Here is a 19,192-nt window from a genome sequence, read left to right as displayed (position 1 = left end):
TCCCCCCAGCTCCCCTGTGCCCCATCCCAGCTCTCCTGCACCCCATCCCAGCTCCCCATCCCTCCCCCCAGCTCCCCTGCACCCCATCCCAGCTCCCCTGCACCCCATCCCAGCTCCCCATCCCTCCCCCCAGCTCCCCTGCGCCCCATCCCAGCTTCCTAACCTTCTATCCCTTCACCCCATTACATTCATCCCTACTCCCCATCTGCCTGCACGCCATCCCTGCTCCCCATCCCTCCCCCCAGCTCCCCTGTGCCCCATCCCAGCTCTCCTGCACCCCATCCCTCCCCCAGCTCCCTGCGCCCCACCCCAGCTCCCCTGCACCCCATCCCTGCTCCCTATCCCTCCCCCCAGCTCCTCTGCACCCCATCCCAGCTCCCCAACCTCCTATCCCTTCAACCCATTACACTCATCCCTGCTCCCCATTTGCCTGCACCCCATCCCTCCCCCAGCTCCCCAGCACCCCATCCCAGCTCCCCTGCTCCCCATCCCTCCCCCCAACTCCCTTGCACCCCATCCCAGCTCCCCAACTTCCTATCCCTTCACCCCATTACACCCATCCCTGCTCCTCATCTGCCTGCTCCCCCACCAGCCCCCTGCACCCCCTCCCTGCCCTCCTGCCCCTCTGAAACCTTAGCCTTGCCCCCCCCCCAAATCCCCTGCAGCTTTTGGCCAATTAGCGGAAAGGATTTTTCTCTCCAATCTCCCAGCAGTGACCCCTGGTGGCCAATTTGGGTAATTCACCAGGTGTCCCCCCCTCTGCCCCATGGAGCAGCAGGGACCCCTGGTGGTCAGTGTATTTCCATGGGGAGTTACCACCTGAGAGCACATGCAAACAGGGCCCCTGGGTAGAGAGCGACCCGTAAAGCCTTCATCCTGCCCTGAGCGATGGCTGAGGGGGCAGGAAGGGGTTAGATATTCGTATGAATTATTTGTGTTACAGTAGCAGCTGGAGGTCCCCCCCTTGTGCCAGGTGCTACACAGACCCTAACTGAGATCAGGACCCCCATGGTGTCAGGTGCTGCACAGCGCTGGGTGAGGGGCCCCTGGAAAACCAGCCACCCCACCCCAGAGGTGGCTGCATCTCAGCGCTGGGTGAGGGGTTCCTGGGTAACCAGCCGCCCCACCCCAGAGATGGCTGCATCTCAGCACCGGGTGAGGGGTCCCTGGGTAACCGAACGCCCCGCCCCAGAGGTGGCTGCATCTCCGCGCCGGGCGAGGGGTCCCTGGGTAACCAGCCGCCCTGCCCCAGAGGTGGCTGCATCTCAGCGCCGGGCGAGGGGTCCCTGTATAAACCGCCCCAATACCCCACCCCCAGAAGCAGCTGCATTTCAACCGGAGGTGGGAGGGAGGTGACTGTAAGGCTGGCAAAGTAGCTGAGACCAGCACCAGAGAAACCCGAAGGATGCACCAAGGAAGAGAGCGAAAGAGGAGGGCCTTGAGAAGTGTTGGCAGGGCACAGATGCCGGGGCCCCCTCAATTGCATCCTGGGACCCCCTCCACCCACCCCCTTCCAACAGCCGCCACCCTCCAGGAATCCACTGGCACAGCGACAGGGGGAGGCAAACAAGGTCTCTCGACTGGGAACAAGCAGGAAAGCGGAGAAACCAGCCAGGCCGGTCAAAAACCAGCCCCCGTTTTCCACGTTGTAACGATGCTGGTTCTGGAAGGGCCCCGACGGAGAGTATCAAGTCAGGACAAATTGCTTAACGCAGGGCAGGCACAGCCCAAGGCTGGGGTTTCTCCACCTCTAAGGCACCAAACCCGCCAGCCAGCGAGGACTTTGGTCTCACCCCACTGGCTAACCACAAGTCACACAAGCAATTCCCTCCGACGCTCCAGTTTCCCCACCAGCGCCGCTCGTTATGGGGACGAATGGTTCTGAAAACCAACGCCCCCCCAGTGCAGAGGTGCGGACTCACCCCTGCGGCGCCTCCTGCTGGTGACTTCCGGGAATCAGCTCGCTCCAGCTCCGGAGCGCCCTCTGCGGGCTGGTGATCCACCTGTCCTCTGGCCCCCATGTGCCCCCCGAGACGTCAGTGCCCCTTTAACTGGGGTGCTGCCCCCGGCAGTAACTCCTTTCTCTTTGGGTCTCCCCTCTCCAGGGAACCCCCACCCACTAGCCCCACCTCACCTCAGTTTTGGCTACTGCCCAGTCTCCATTTAGCCCCCATTCACTGGGGCCAGGGCAGCACTCGGGGGGTTTTGTTTGTTTGGGGGCAGGGCTTCTGGCAGCACAGTGCTGGGAGGGTGGGGGCTTGCATGGCGCTCGGGGAGGTGGGGGCTTCATCAGCACGGTGTTCGCGGGTGGGGGGGCACAGCAGGGCAGCGCTCCTTTTGCTCGGGATGGCCAAAAAGTTAGAGCCAGCCCTGACTGGGGCAGACTGCAGTAGTTGCCACTCATCACAGGCAAAGGGGGATGGACTGGCTGCCTTCACCCATGCTCAGGTTGCCCCTCCACAAGCCCAATATCTAGGTGGACCTAGGACCAGGTCCTGCAGCCTAGGGAGTTGCTAGCCTAGGGCTTCCCAGCTCCTAAGGCCGTTCTCAGCCCTGCCTCACTCTAGGTCCCCTGGGTGAGTTCCCAACAGCCAGGCCCATCTCCATCTCTAGTCAGGGAGAAATTGTCCCTCTGGCTTCCCAGGCTTATAAGGCCCAATTTCTTAGATTGGGGAGTGGCCCCAGCTGCAGCCACTTCCCCCAATCAGCCAGGGTTTTACCTTGCCCCCTGCAGGGCTTTTCCAACCCCTTCTGGGATGGAACGAGTGCTCACCCCTCTTCACCCGTGAAAGAAAAAAGGTTCCCTCAACCCCAGACCAAGCCCCAGACCCAGGTCAATATGCAAGTCAGATCTTACCCACAAATCACGCTGTTGCCGATCCTTTAGAATCTAAAATCTAAAAATTTACTCCTAAAAGGAAAAAGATCTAGATGAGAGCTAGAAGTGGTTAAATGGAGTCAATTACATCCAGTAATGGCAAAGTTCTTGGTTCAGGCTTGTAGCAGTGATGGAGTAAACTGCAGGTTCAAATCAAGTCTCTGGAGAACATCCACAGCTGGGATGGGTCATTCAGTCCTTTGTACAGAGCTTCAGTTTGTAGCAAAGTCCCTCCAGAGGTATGAAGCAGGACTGAAGACCAGATGGAGATGAGGCATCAGCCTTTTATAGTCTCTTGCCATGTGGTCTTTGGTTTCTTTGTTCCAATCACAAGCCACCCAGCACATGGCATGGAAAGACCTTACAGTTCTGTCCTTGCATGCTTTGCTGAGTCCAAGGTGTATCTGTCTTCTCTCAATGGGTCACTTGTACAGCTGATGGTCCTTAATGGGTCACCAAGTAGACCAGGCAGAGCTGACAGCAGCTTGTCTGGGGTGTCACCCAATGACACATGCATACAGACTTCATAATCATAACCAGCAAACCATAACCCTTCCAGAGACACCTCACACGACCACCTTTGTACAATATTTGGTGCCACTATATGACCTTGGTTGCAACAGTGATCTATACGGTCACAGTTTACATCGATAACATCACACACGTACCTCCTTAAAAGTGACGGGGCCGTGATCTGGTGGCCCTGATCCAAGGGGTTAGGCTGACGATCTAATGGTCTTGTGGGTTGGTCCTGAGCCCAAAAAAGCTTTTGCAATGGTTACATCTGTTGTCAAGTCTCAATGCAACCTGTCTCCAATTTGGGGCTATTTTCCAGCCAATCGTTCTATTTAACATTATTTCGCATGCTAAGTTTCTAACCCTTTTCTCACCACTTTTAAATTGAGATTAAAAGACACTTTGATTGAATTCTTGTTATAAGCAGAAAAGGTTTTTTTTTTTAATAGTTACTGTTTAATTCCGGGGGTGGGAAGAAGAGTTGCCAATATAGCTTTTCACAGCAAACTTTGCACCCCATTGCCACCCTTACTTCTGCCTTCAGACCTGGGCGGCTCGTGAGCCCCACATAATAATCCCTGAGGGGTCATGTTTGAGAACCCCTGGATTAAAGGGCTAGAAAGCCGGCCTTGTCATGAGAGACTCAGAGAGTCTATTTCGCTTAACAAAGAGAAGGTTAAGGGGTGGCTGTGAGGAACTGGGAATGTTCTTAATGTTTTCTCTGAATACTGTGTTGGTGCCTCAGTGTCCCCTATGCAGTTCTTAAGTATCTAGGTGGTGGGATAAGGGTGTATGGTTGCTGCAGAGCAAAGGGCCAGTGCACCTAAATGCCTGGCACTCTCTCCTGGCAACTGGTGGCCTGGGCCCCTTCTCTGCAAGGTGCCAACTGAAGGTGTTGGAGAGCAAAGAGGTCAGGTGACCTCCTGGCCCGGGAAAGAGACAAAGGCCAGAAAGGAGGGGCTGGAGGGGGGTTTCAGTCTGGAGCTGGCTGGAGATGAGGAGTGAAGTGCAGACGTGGGGGTCTGGCTCACTGCCCCCCAGAATGGACCTGGTTGAGGGGTCCCGTTCGCTGTATCTACAAGCTCTGTTTTAGCCCGTGTTCCTGTCATCGAATAAATCTCTGTTTTACTGGCTGGCTGAGAGTCACGTCTGACTGCAAAGTGCGGGTGCAGGACCCTGTGGCTTCCCCAGGACCCCCCTGGGGCAGGCTCGCTGTGGGAAGCGCACGGAGGGGCATATCTGAATGCTCCAAGGAGAGACCCAGGAGGTGAAGCCGTGTGAGCTTCTTGCCCTGGAGACGGTCTGCTCCAAGGGAGAGGAGGCTCCTCAAAGTCCTGCCTGGCTTGGTGGGAAGCAGTTCCAGAGCATCGCCCGGGGACTCCATGACAGTGACTCGATCCCAGTCTATAAATCTACAAATCTCTCCATAAGTATCTACGAATATTTCATAACGGGCTCTTCAGTCTAGCAGGCAAAGATCTATCATGATCGAACGGCTGAACATTGCCACTACACAAATTCAGACGGGAATTAGGCATACGTTTTTAGCAGTGAGAATAACGAACCATGGATTTCCAGGGGTCATGGGGGATTCTCCACCACTGACAAATCTTCTGTTAAGATTGGCTGGTTTTCTAAAAGCTCCGGGCTAGGAATTATTCTGGGGCCCATTCTCCGGCCCGCATTATACAGGAGGTCAGAATACATGATCACTGTGGTACCTTTTATTGATAAGCTGGGGATTTGGGAGGAAAGTTTTCAGTGAAATGTTTCAGACTTTCATTGGAGGGGGTGAAAAGCCAATAATTTTGCGGGAGGGGAGTTGGTGTTTGGTTCGGAGGGGGGCTTTTCGGTCTGTTCGTTGGTGGGTTTTTGCGTGTGCATTTGGTAGGTGCAGGACCGGCGCTTCCATTTAGGCGACCGCTAGGGCGCCAGGATTTGGGGGGGGGCAGCATTTTGCAGCCCTCGGCGGCAATTCGGCAGCGGGGGTCCTTCTGTGCTCTGGGTCGGCGGTGGTAATTCTGTGGCGGGTCCTTCACTCGCTCCGGGACCTGTCGCCGAAGTGCCCCGAAGACCGGGAGCGTGGAAGGACCCCCCGCTGCAGAATTGCCGCCAACGACCGGGGGCGCGGAAGGACCCTTGCCTAGGGCGCCAAAAACCCTGGCGCCGCTCCTGCGTAGGTGGGGGCAAGGAGGAGGTTATTCTAAAAAAAAAAAAAAGCCAGTGACAAAACAAGAGTTTTAGGGTAAGATTTTGCTGAACATTCTGCGTGTTCTGTATTTAGGGACTGGGGTGGAGGGAGGGTTAAATATTTTTTGTCGATGATTTGGGGGCTTCCACTGAAGAACTGAAAATGTTTTGTTTTCATTTTTTCTTTTCTTTGGGGGGGGGCAGGGGGCGGGAATTGTTTATGTGTTTATTTCCATCCAGCGCTAACGAGCAGCTCTGTGAGTCTGCGCACGGAGCTGCTTCTATGCAAGCCACATTTGGGGGAACAGGTAACATCTCCCACAAATCCTGGGATCCACAACTCTCCCTCCAGGTTCTGTGGATTTCTAAATCATTCCGAAAAATAAATGCATTGGGTTTTGGGGGAGAGGGAGGGGGATTTAAGATAAACTTAGAGGGATAAAATGGAAGGTAAGAAACATTCGGGAGGAAAAATCCCTGCTGTATTGAAATTTGTTACAAAAATATCATCAGGCAACGTGGTGAAAGAGACACACAAACACACATGAGTGTGACTCTAGATCAGTGTTTCTCAAACTGGGGGTCCTGATCCAAAAGGGGGCCGCAAGAGGACTGGGGGGGGTGGGTCATGAGAGTGACAGCTGCCGACAAGGCCCCTGGTTCTGAAGGCAGTGCTGCCATCAGCAGCAGCACAGAATAGTCGCCTGATGTGGGTGGGTTGTTACTTTTTGGAGGGGCTGTCACAGCCTGAAATATTTTCAAAGGGGATCCCAGCCAAAAAAAGTTGGAGCAACCCTGCTCCAGGGGAACCGGGTGTCGGTTAAATATGCCAACTCACTGCATTGGAAGCCAGGTGTGACCACGGTATTTGGAAATTTTTCACGATGAAACAGTTGCTGTGGCATTGGTTCCATGGTGTAATGGTTAGCACTCTGGACTCTGAATCCAGTGATCTGAGTTCAAATCTCAGTGGAACCTTATGTTTGGCTTTTTAAGTTAAAAAACCCGGAAAATTGGCAGATTCCTCAGAGCTCTTCTAACATTTCCCTCCTGCTGAATTTGCACAGCTCTTCAAGTCCATGCAAAGAGGGGGGGAATTCCCACAGCGTGAATTTTTTTCCATTAAGAAAATTCAAAAATGGACCCTCCGTATTTCAGAAGGAAGCATGATAAAGAGTAGGACTTTTCATTTGAATTAACAGTCATCAGAAACCAGCCTGGGGAAGGGAACCAGAGAACATAAAGATGGAAAAGGAAAGAGAAAATGAGACCAGCTGATGGTGCATTTATTATAATAATAATGAAATAATAATAATTATTATTAATAATAATAAATAATTTTGGAATTTTGCAGCTGGGAAAATCTTTTTGGTTTGTGTACGTACAACACCTAACACTCTGGTATTCATAGAATCATAGAAGATCAGGTCTGGAGGAGACCTCAGGAGGTATCTAGTCCAACCCCCTGCTCAAAGCAGGACCAACCCCAACTAAATCATCCCAGCCAGGGCTTTGTCAAGCCGGGCCTTAAAAACCTCTAAGGTTCCACCACCTCCCTAGGGAACCCATCCCAGGGCTTCACCACCCTCCTACTGAAAAAGATTTTCCTAATATCCAACCTAAACTTCTCCCATTGCAACGTGAGACCATTGCTCCTTGTTCTGTTATCTGCCACAGCTGACCTCCATCCTCTCTGTTGTAGTCCCTGTTGACTCTGCAGTGTTATTATCACTTCAAATTATATTAATTATTACGCATTTTTAATAATAATGAATTACGTGGACATTTTCCAATCAGCTGTTGCAGTCATCACAATAAATAGAACCAGTCCAAAAAAAATGTCCATCAAAATGCTTGTTTCAGTGGGAACGGATGGCGCACAAGTGGGCAGAAAAATTCCCATTTTTTGGATGATTCGGGGGAGTTGATTTTGCTGTTGAAAAAGCAAGTTTTTGACAAAAATGCAAAAAAAAATGGAAGAAAGTTTTTAATGAAAACCAAAAAGCGTTTCCGTGCCACTGATTCTTTTTCTATTCGTTCATTTATTTCGCCGGCCGATCTAATCACCCATCATTACTACTCGGGTTGGGAGCAACATATGAAACAAGGGGCCTATAAAACTCGTCGCGTTTGCTACTCACCTCTTCTTGATTCCTTGCCCACCGTCCACCCCCTGCAGCGAACAAACCAAAGATTTGCACCGAGGGGAAAAATGCAGCAGCCACACGTCTGTTTGAAGACGCACGCGGCAGTTGCATTCTGTTCCTCTTTCTTTCGTGCAGGGAATTGTTCCTGGGCACCTGGCAAAGGGCGGAGGAAGAGCGTAGAGATCCATGAGCAGAACTAAGCAATGCTAGGAGCGATTTTCTCTTAGCCACTGACACGTTGAAAAAATGTCTGTGGTTTTGGCAAGAACCTTTTCAAACTCCTTTAGCCCCAGGGCAGGGCTCCCCTACGGTCACACAAATACAAGGCCAGCCCCGGTTATTGTCTCTGTTTCATGCTCTAAAGCCGGGCACCTCCAGCCTGGGCCCGCCAAGCACGCTGAACGCGGGGGAAAAAGGAAATTCTCGGTGGCTGTATTGTGAGTCCCCCCATCCATCACCCAGCATCACCAGCTCTCCTGGTTCCATTTCGTCTCACGATATTTGATGTTTTCCATAAAGCCTCAGCTCTCGGAGTCCCGTAATTCTGGCAGTTTCCATGTCCCAAAAAAAGGCACTTGCTAACTTTTGAAGGGGGCTCCATTGATTTATAAAGGGCAAACCCAAACAGGACCATTACATCATCTACTCTGAGTTCCTCTACGGCCTGGACCAGTCGGCGTATTGAGCTCAACAGCTTGGCTTGGCCTCAAGTGTCTTCCAGAAAAGCCTCCAAGACAGGGTTTCATTTCATCTGCCCCACAATGACTTTTTGCTCGTTTGCGACCCACTTTGAGATGTTGGTTTCTCCTCCCCATTTGGGACAGGAGAAGTTCTTTTTGTTTCTTTAAGTCTTGGCCCACTCTCTCCCGATGGGAAATCGATTTGCCAAGAGGATGTAGCTAGGTGGGTTAGTTGACCCTGCCCTTGTCTCTCACTTGCTGAAACAAGGTCACTACAGCAGGTTCCATGGTGTAATGGTTAGCACTCTGGACTCTGAATCCAGTGATCTGAGTTCAAATCTCAGTGGGACCTTCTTTTTGGTTTAAAATCTTTAAGCTTTCGGCCTGGTATCTTGCTCCAGCCCTGACTTTTGGCTCTGGTTCCGGGCTCCGGCTCTTGTTCCTGGATGCTGGCTCTGACCACTAGGCCATGGTTGCCCCCGCCCTGCTCCTTCCCACGGCGAAAGCCAATGGGGTTTGGGCTTTGGAAAGTGAGACGTAGGCTCCTAAATCATCTAGGCGCTTTGAAAACGTTGCTCCTGGCCTAGTCTGTCTTCATAGAGGAGTCTCTTCATTTTCAGCACCCCCTCTAGTCCAGTTGGGTCTTTTTTTGGGTGGGATGGGGGGTGGGGGGGCAATACAGAAGGGCAAGATGGCCCAGTAACAATTCTTCCTGCCCATGTTAATAAGCCCTATCTCTTAGCTAGCGCTTTTCGCCAGCCCGATCTCAAAGCACGTTACAAAGGAGGTCAGTAGCAATGTCCCTGTTTCACAGCTGGGGAAACTGAGGCATGGGACAGACATGACCTGCCACCCAGCAGGACAGACGGAAAATGAACCTTGTACTAGAATGTAGTACATTAATCTCAGCTCAAAAAAGATTGGGAGCAGATGCTTCATTGGAGATCAAAATGTTTTGCTACACCCCAAGATTGGCTCATGCCTCTTTAGAAGATGAGTTTCCTGCTCTCCCAGCTGATTTCTTTCAGAGTATTTTTCTCCGTCGTTCTTGCCTGGAATTTCAGCTTGTAGTTTAAAAAGGAAAAGGAGCGTTTCTAGGTTTTGCTGATACAAAGGAAATCTTGCAAATGGGACCCCAAGTGTAACTGACACAGTGGCGCTGCCTGGGTCTGCCGAGAGCCTGAACCCATCGCTGTGAGGCGGGGGGAGCTGCCCCAACTGTAATTGACACGGCGACGTTGCCTGAGTTTGCAGAGCGCCTGAGCTAATGACTTGGTAAGTCAAGTGGCATTACAGCCTCAACCTGGGTGAGAAATATTTTAATCTCTCCAAGATTCCCCTTGCTCGCACTGATCAGAAACTCACCCCAAATTATAGCTGATCTCTCATGCTGTTCGGTTCATTTAATCAAGTTGTCAACCTATGCCGAGAGCTCAGGGCGGGTTAGGAGCGGGCGGGTGAGGTTTTGCGGCCTGCAGTGTGCAGGTCAGGTGAGTTCACTTGCTTTCAGCCTTTGCAGGCGTGGTCCAGCCCCTGCCCCTGCCCCTGCCCCTGCCCCTTATCTGACCCCCACCCGGCTTCTCGTCCCCTGACAGCCTCTGGGACCCCTGCCCCATCCACCCCTCCTGCTCTCTGTCCCCTGACCACCCCTGGATACCCTGCCCCTAACTGCCCCCCACTGCTGGCCCCCACCTCTCTCCTTCCTGATTGCCCCCAGGGGACCCCTGCCCTATCCACCCCCCCTTCTCCCTGTCCCCTGACCGCCCCCAGACCCCCAGCCCCAACCGCCCCCTGCTGCCCCATCCAACTCCACCTCTCCTTCCTGATTGCCCCCTGGAGACCACTGCTCTGTCCATCCCCCCTTCTCCATGTCCCCTGACCGCCCCCAGAACCCCTGCCTCTGACTGCTCCCTGCTGCCCCATCCAACCCCCCTTTCCTTCCTCGCTGCCCCCCAGGACCCCTGCCCCCATTCAAGCCCCCTGTACCCCATCCTCTGACCACTCCAACTCCTATCCACACCCCTGCCCCCGTCCACCACCTCAAACGCCCCTGCCCTCTATCCACCCCCAACCCCCCCAGCTCCCTGCCCCAGTATCGCGCTGTCTAGAGCTCCGGTGGCTGGTGGCACTACAGACGCACTGCCCGGCTGGAGCCAACCCCACCACAGTGCAGCACAGTGCACCGGGTCAGGCAGCCGCCCGGCTGGAGCCAGCCCCACCACTGCACAGCACAGAGCATCGGGTCAAGCCACAGCTCTGCAGCTGTGCTGCCTGGCCGCTCAGAGCCTTGTCCCGGCCGCGGGGTGAGCTGAGGCTGCGGGAGAGGGAGAACAACAGGGGAGGGGCCGGGGGCAAGCCTCCTGGGCCAGGAGCTTAGGGGCCAGGCAGGAGGGTCCCGAGGGCCACCGTAGTTTGCCCACCTCTGGTATAGACTCATAGACTATCAGGGTTGGAAGGGACCTCTGGAGGTATCTACTCCAACCTCCTGCTCAGAGCAGGACCAACCCCAATGAAATCATCCCAGCCAGGGCTTTGTCAAGCCGGGCCTTAAAAACCTCCAAGGAAGGAGATTCCACCACCTCCCTAAGTAGAGAGCAGAGCCAGGAATAAACGCTCAGGGATTCTCCGGGCCTCTTCTCTCGTTCTGGAGATGTTCGGCCTGATATTTTCTGCACTTATGTCCCTTCCCCGTCCCTACCGAACAGACCGTATCAGGAAGCAGAACCAACCCACGGGTGAGAATGTCTCTGCGTGCCCAGAACCACGGAAAGGAAGGTGGATGAAAATGCTCCAATCGGTTAGAAAAACACCGGCGGAAACTCACTGCTGATGAATTTCTCCTTCGCTAGGCTTGTCCTACGTTGTGGATGGAGGACAATTACAGAAAATAATTCTCTGATGCCCTATTTAAAATAATTATTCAGTATACGAGTGGGAGGAAGGGAAGCGAGAACTGCATTGTTTGCAATCAAAGAAAAGTAAGAAGGTTAATTCGCAGCGGAAGGAGAAAATAACCGTTTTGAAACCAGGTGCCGTGATTTCAGGATTCAGGGATTAGGACAGGAGAATGGACCATACAGTCTGACCTCATGTATAACACATTCTTGCCTGAATTAATTCCTGTTGGGACCAGAGCAGGAAAAAAACCCAAAATAACACATCCTCCCTGGATTGAAAAATTGCCAGGGCTGGAGAATTGCTCACAGGCCTCGGTCTGCCGTTCCAACTGTGCCTTCCCCTCGCTGGGAAAAATTTGCCCCTTCCTTTCTAGTCTGAATTGGTCTCTTTCCAACTTCCGGCCGTCGGATCACAGCAGATCCTTGTCCACCGGATCGGGGATCCTTCAGTGAACACATAAGACCAAACTCCTAATAATCAGGCCTGGTCCTGGTGCAGTTCTGCCAAGTGTCCACACCGGGGCTGTGTCACTCCATCCAACGGCATGTGTGGCGTTCGGCTACAGCCCTGCCTGCTGGCACGATTCCCAAGCCTGCTGCATTGTGGGGCAGCCTCGGAGCTCGGGCTTGTGGGAGATCTCTGGTTCCGGGCCTAGGGAGGCAGGAGGGGAGCCGAACCGGGCCCAAGCCGCCCCCTGGCACTTGCAGGCTGGCCTCCTCCCTCCCCAGCATGGAGGCCTCCCGGAGGGATGCGGTGATCCTCTCCCTGATGCAGACGGGCACCCTCATGATGGGGTACCTGCGTGCCCGCAGCGAGGCCTCTGCAGCGGCCTCGGCCCGCAGGGGCTGGGCCTTCCTGCAGGCTCTAGAGAGACGGCTGAAGGAGGCGGAGGAGGAAGACGAGGAGGAGGAAGAGTCGGGGACTGAGTTGCCCGAAGAAGGCCGGGCCAACGTCCCGGTGCCCCGGCCCCGCCAGCGCCCGGCCGGGCGTCGCCCGTGGGTCCGGCCCCGCAGCACCGAGTGGTGGGACAGGACCGTGCTGGAGACCTGGGCCGACCAGCAGTGGCTACAGAACTTTCGGATGCGCAAGGCCACCTTCGTGGGGCTGTGTGCCGAGCTGGCGCCCGCCCTCCAGCGCCAGCGTACCCGCATGCGGATCCCGCTCAGCGTGGAGAAGCGGGTGGCCATCACCCTGTGGAAGCTGGCCACCTCCGACTGCTACCGCTCGGTGGGCAACCAGTTCGGGGTGGGGCGCTCCACGGCCGGCGCGGTGGTGCTGGAGGTGTGCCGGGCCATCCAGCGGGTGCTGCTACGCCGGGCCATCGAGGTGGGCGACGCTCGGGAGATCGCCGCCGGCTTCCGGGAGATGGGCTTTCCCAACTGCGCCGGGGCCCTCGGCCTCACCCACATGCCCATCCAGTGCCCACCGCACCAGGCCTCCGAGTACATCAACGGCAAAGGCTACTACTCCATGGCACTGCAGGTCCTGGTGGACCACCGGGGCCACTTCACCAACATCAGCACTGGCTGGCCGGGGAAAGCCCATGAGGCCCGGATCCTGCGGAAATCCACGCTCTTCAAGAAAGGCCAGGAGGGAGCGCTCTTTCCCCCGGAGACGTTGGACCTTGACGGGGTGTCCGTGCCCATGGTGGTCCTGGGAGACGTGGCCTGCCCTCTCCTGCCCTGGCTCATGACTCCCTACCCCGGGGAGCCGGGCGGGGCCCAGGAACGGTTCAACGAGGCCCTGAGCCGATGTCGGCAGCCAGTGGAACAGGCCGTGGCCAGGCTGAAGGGACGCTGGCGCTGCTTGACCACGCGCAACGACTGCGCGGTGGACAACTTGCCCCGCCTCATCTCGGCCTGTTGCATCCTCCACAACATCTGTGAACGCAAGGACGAGGTCTTTGACGAGGCCTGGGGGGCCGAAGCCCGGCGTCTGGGCGCCAGCTTTGAGCAGCCCGAGAAGACGCCGGAGGCAGAAGGGGAGGCGGGTGGGGCAGCTGCCCAGGTCAGGGATGCGCTTTGCGCCTACCTAGAGAGCCAGGCCTCCTAGGGGCAGCTCAGGACAGGCACTGGGCTGGGATAAATCAGTGGGGCTTTAATAGGAGCTCACTCCTTTTACCCTAATGGAGCTGTGGCTAGTTTACACCATCTGGGGATCTGGCCCCACTGACTCAAATGTAGAGATTCCCATTGTCACCAGCTTGGATCTGGCCACATCGACTCCAATAAGGCCTTGGCCTTCGCACTTAGCTGGTACTTTCCGAATGAGAGCCCATATTGCAATCCCTCCCAGTAAAATCAGCTTCACGAAGAGGCAGGTTTGGGGCCCAGCGGGGTCCACTGAGTTTTGGGTCTGTGTGTCACTCCAGACTAGTGTCGTTCTGGATTAGAAATACATCACCTCCAACCCAGCTGGGATGCTCAGCACCTATTGTGTTATCGTGTCTGGAAAGCAAGGCCCCCTGGCTTTACTAACCATCTGGTGACGGCCGGCACCAATATCCAGCTGTTTCCAACTTGTGCGACATTATCCAGCAGGCCAGGGCTGGGGACCAAAATCCAGGCTTTCTGAGTCTCAACCGGAGTTCCTTCCACTAGGCCAACCAGCGTCCAGAGACAGACGGGCCTTTCAAGGGCCCGGGGCTTGCTCTGACAAGGCAAATTTGTCTGTTTATCGACCCTGGCCCCAGTCACCTCTCACAGGCTGCAGTTTGGACTTTGCTGGGTGTATGAGAACTTTATGCCCCTCATTCTTTGCCCCGTCCTCCCCTCCTCCCTACTCCAGCACCCTGCGACTTGCCTCATTTCCGCCGCATCTCTATTCCAAGCCCTTAGGGAAATAAATTTCCGGCTGCAAACCCAACTGGCCGCAGTGGAAAGATTTGGATTCCAATAGTATCCGTTCAAAATGCAGTGAGGCCTTGTTTCCTGTCTCTCTTACTCCTAGGGTGACCAGATGTCCTAAATTTATAGGAACAGTCCTGATTTTTGGGTCTTTCTTATATAGGCTCCTATTGCCCCCCACTCCCGTCCCGATTTTTCACATTTGCTGCCTGGTCACCCTACTTACTCCTCCTGTCTTTACTTTCATTTCCATCTGCCCTTACCTTCCTTTTCACTCTCTCTCCCTCCTCCACCTCACCCACCACGTCTCTGTCTTTCAGAGTGACTGTCCCAAAAATTGTATAGCCAGTAGAATGTTATACTTGTTTGTTTAAATCTTTTTTTGAAATGAAAACCAGTCTGTTTTTTAGGAGTAAAAATTTTCAGGGGGTATTTTTTTTTGGAGGGATGAGAGGGGAGTTTGGCCAAAAAAACTTAAAATAAAATTGCCTTTGAAAAATGGCAAGTGATCGCTTTCCAGTGTTTCATTGATTGCTTTGTTGTTTATTTGTTTCTTCCTTTTCGCAGTGTCAAACTGAAAAAAAAAAATGTAGAAAATATAAAAATAGGTTCAAAAACTAAAATTTAGGAGGGGAGGGTTCCCGATCAAAAGTTTTCAAGACAGATGGATTTTCGGTCAATGTTTTTTCAAGGGTGTAGGACTGGAAGGAACCTCCTAAATCATCATAGGTGACCCCCATGATATCAGCCCCTCATAAATTTTTCAAGTTTCATCTTCAAGTGAGTTAATCTGTTGACCGCCCCCCCCCCCCACATACGCTTCCGACAGGCTCCTCCAGAACCTCACCAACAAACAGGGATTCCATCAGCACCAAGGTTTCTCCGCAGATCTCAAAGCACAAAGCCTTATCCCCATTTCACAGATGGAGGAAGCGAGGCATTGTGGGGAGCGGGGAGAAACTTTTGCTCAAGTCACCTGGCAAAGCCAGGAAAAAAAACGCCAGCCCTTCTGAGTTATAAGAACATAAGAACGGCCACCCTGGGTCTGACCAAAGGTCCATCAACCCAGTGTCCTGTCTTCCAACAGTGGCTCCAGAGGGAATGAACAGAACAGGTAACCATCAAGTGCTCTTTCTATTAATGATTGTGGCTAACGGGTGGAGGAGTGGAATTTCTCAGCCCCTTGTTAATATCACCTCTTTAATAACAGACCGGGCCTGATTTGCGGGCAGCATATGAACCCCCAGCCTCAGCCTCTGATGTTCCCTGTTCCCCTTTGTCCTTCCTCGCATGGCAGAGACAGGAGCCAGCGCTGTCGGGAATAAAGATTTGGGTCGAATTCGGCCTCTCTCATGAACGCAATGTTGGAGAATCCGCCCCCCACCGGTCTGGGGGAGCTTTCCCAACGGTTAATCACCCGCTCTGTTAAAAGTTGGCTCCTTCGTTCCAATCTGGCTTTGTCCAGCTTCAGCGTCCAGCCACGGGATCGTGTTAAAATCTCCTACCCTGAAACACCGCTGTTTGTGTTCCCCAGGTCCTTGGGCCCAGATCCTGATTGCTGAGGCCTTTGAGGCTGTGGGCTTCAGAGACCGGGATGAGTCACGGAGAGCCCTTGGCTGTGTTTGCACCTTGCCTGGATCCTGCCGGGTTTGCGTTAGACATTGGGCTGGTGATTATTTGTTGAGATCAAGTAGCCCCACCGATAAATGCCGGTATAATAGGCCAGGATAGGCCTTCCCAAACCCAGGCTGTGGCCCCGCCCACACTGCCTGAGGCTCCGCCCTCACTCCTGAAGCCCCACCCAAACTCCACCCAAGGCCCCACCCACACTCCCTTTCTCCCCTGAAGCCAGTGGGGGCTAAGCTTTGGTTGACAGCCTGGAGCCTGGGGCTCAGCTCGCCAGGACCCAAGGCGAGAAGCGCGGCTGGGTGGGCCCCGGGGGGAGTGTGCTCGGGTCTCCGGTGGGCAGGGCCTTGGGCAGAAGGGGTGGGGCTGGGGGTCCCCAAAGGGTGTGTAGGGGGGTTCACGCACCACCCTTGTCTGCCCCACAATGAAACAGCCCCTTAGCCCGAGTCATCTGGCACCGGCCAGCGGCAGGTGTCTAACCGCGGTGCAGACGTTCCCAGAGTGAGTTCGCCTGCTACAGATCACGCCCGCCGTAACCACATCCCTTTTAGGGGCAACGACTTCTCATTTCCCGGGAGACCCCCGCAGTCATTTGCTTCCGGCCCTTCCCTAGCTAGAGGGATTGCTGAGTGCCACCGAACAAAGCGCATTAGCCAGGATGCAACGCTGCCCCATAACCCCTCGGGTGAGGGCTCCCGCTCCTGCTAGAAACACAATGAAAACCCACTGATACAAGCTAGGCACGTCATCAGGGAGCCAGATAACATTCTCACAGCTCCGAGGGTGCAGAGTAAGCTCTGTCTGATGGAAAAACACAGAGGAAACTGTCCACAAAGAAACGCCATGGAAATTCAAGCCCTCTCTATGGGAGAATCCTGCAGATCATTCACTTACTGAAAAGTACGGCAGGAAATGACACGGCAAACGGGCTATGCAACAAAACGCTTTGATCAACGGGGGGGGGAAATAAAGGCCCACGCGGCTCCAGCAAAATGCTCTGAGTTCGCCCATCCCACAAGCCCTGTTCAGCGATGGGATGTGACCATCAGCCACAAAGGGGAGAAGAGCAAACCATGGGTGTCCTAAATGGTCCTGGTGGTAGATCAGGGGGAGCAGAGAAATCAAGAAAGTCCAAGTGTGCCTTGCGCGGCCAGCACTGAATTAGAAACCTTTAGATCCACCCGCATTTAGTGGGAATGTATCAGTTTAAATGGGAAAAAATTGCAAACTACACAAACCGGAGAATCCTGTTTTCTTTTGTTTAGACTATTATATTATACCAAAAGGACCTAGGGGTTACTGTGGATGAGAAGCTGGATATGAGTCAGCAGGGTGCCTTTGTTGCCAAGAAGGCCAGCGACATATTGGGCCGTATAAGTAGAGGCATTGCCAGCAGATTGAGGGAGGTGATCAATCCCCTCTATTCAGCACTGGTGAGGCCTCATCTGAAGCCCTGTGTCCAGTTTTGGGCCCCACACTACAAGGAGAATGTGGAAAAATTGGAAAGAGTCCAGCGGAGGGCAACAAAAATGATCAGGGGGCTGGAGCACATGACTTATGAGGAGAGGCTGAGGGAACTGGGTTATTTAGTCTGCAGAAGAGAAGAATGAGGGGGGATTTGATAGCTGCTTTCAACTACCTGAAAGGGGGGTCCAAAGAGGATGGATCTAGGCTGGTCTCAGTGGTGGCAGATGACAGAACAAGGAGTAATGGTCTCAAGTTGCAGTGGAGGAGGTCTAGGTTGGATATTAGGAAACACTATTTCCCTAGGAGGGTGGTGAGGCACGGGAATGGGTTCCCTAAGGAGGTGGTGGAACCCCCTTCCTTAGAGGTTTTTAAGGCCCGGCTTGACAAAGCCCTCGCTGGGATGATTTAATTGGGGTTGGTCCTGCTTTGAGCAGGGGGTTGGAGTAGAGGACCTCCTGAGGTCCCTTCCAGACCAAATTTTCTATTCTATTCTATTCTAATGTTTTGGCATTATTGAAATGAAATGTCAAACTATTCTAATACAAAACATTCTATATCTATTGTATAGATATACATATAGAATATATATAAGAATATACTATATTATAAAATATATAATATACATTATATATTCTAACATAAAACAATAGAATATAATTCTAATAGAAATGCAATGCAGAAAACAAAACGGTCCGAAATCTGTTTGTTTTGATTAGAGCGCGGTTCCGCTGTGTGCGTTGTTTTCTCTGAACAACGCAGATTCGGGTCAACCAAAATATTTCACCACTTTGTGTTGCTTTCGGTTGCTAACAAAATCAGAAAAAGAAAAGAAAAGAGAGGGGCGTTTTGTTTCGCCGTTTTCGGAATGAAATTTTTGGATTTTTTGCTTTTATTCAGAATGACGGTTGCGTTCAACATTTACTCCAGCTTTTTTTTTTTGTTGAAATAGAAACACCTTTAAAAAAAAACCAGACAGTGCAACATTTTGTTTGGCACAACATGATTTGGGGGGTTTCAAGCTTTGGGGGTTCAACAAAAAGTCCTAATACTTCAGGATGACACAAACCTAATCCCCCACCCCGCCCGGTGCATCAGGCCCACCGGCTGGGCTGGCTTGCACGGCCCCTAGTGAGTTCACAGCTTTTAAGGCGATTGTGACTTTGTAGCTTGACTTGCTATCTGCACTGCAGGGAGTGTGTGGGCGCTGACCTGGGTGGTATCACGTGTGCGATTTGTCTCGGTCTTAGCTAACCCCATGGGAGTGCCCTCGGCTCCAACACCTCTCACCAGCAGAAGTTGGTCCAACAAAAGATATTACTTCCCCTGCCTCTTCCCTCACACACATACACAGAACTTGTGACCAGTCACTGGGGTGAGCAGCCATTTCTCACACACCTACACACACACACTCGATCAGTCAGTGGGGAAAGCAGCCATTTAACACACACATCCCTTGTGACCAGTTACAGGGGAAAGCAAGCATTTAACACACACACACACACACACACACACACACACACCTTGTGACCAGTTACAGGGGACAGAAAGCATTTAACACACACACACACAAGCAGTCACCAGGGCTAGCAGCCATTTAACATTGACATACGCACCCTGTGACCAGTTACAGGGGAAAGCAAGCATTAGACACACACACACACACTTGTGATCAGTCACTAGGGTGAGCAGTCACTTCTCTCTCTCTCTCTCACACACACACACACACACCTTGTGACCAGCTACAGGGGAAAGCAAGCATTACACACACACACACACTTGTGATCAGTCACTAGGGTGAGCAGCCATTTCACACACACACACACACACACACGTTGTGACCAGCTACAGGGGAAAGCAAGCATTACACACACACACACACACACACACACACACACACAATCAGTCAGTGAGGAGAGCAGCCATTTAACACACACACACACACCC

General features: G+C 53.2%; 2 non-coding genes across 2 annotated transcripts; both read left to right on the top strand.

Moving 5' to 3' along the window:
- Window positions 1-6,490: 6,490 nt before the first annotated feature.
- Window positions 6,491-6,562, top strand: TRNAQ-CUG (transfer RNA glutamine (anticodon CUG)). The gene has a single exon. It is a non-coding gene; the product is annotated as a tRNA-Gln (tRNA).
- Window positions 6,563-8,691: 2,129 nt separating this feature from the next.
- On the top strand, window positions 8,692-8,763 carry TRNAQ-CUG (transfer RNA glutamine (anticodon CUG)). Its single transcript has one exon. It is a non-coding gene; the product is annotated as a tRNA-Gln (tRNA).
- The last annotated feature ends 10,429 nt before the right edge of the window (window positions 8,764-19,192 follow it).

This window comes from Gopherus flavomarginatus, chromosome 23 (genome assembly GCF_025201925.1).
Source record: "Gopherus flavomarginatus isolate rGopFla2 chromosome 23, rGopFla2.mat.asm, whole genome shotgun sequence".
Taxonomy (NCBI): domain Eukaryota; kingdom Metazoa; phylum Chordata; order Testudines; family Testudinidae; genus Gopherus; species Gopherus flavomarginatus.
Note: the sequence above shows the minus strand (reverse complement) of the source record. Positions and strands in the feature narration are given on the sequence as shown.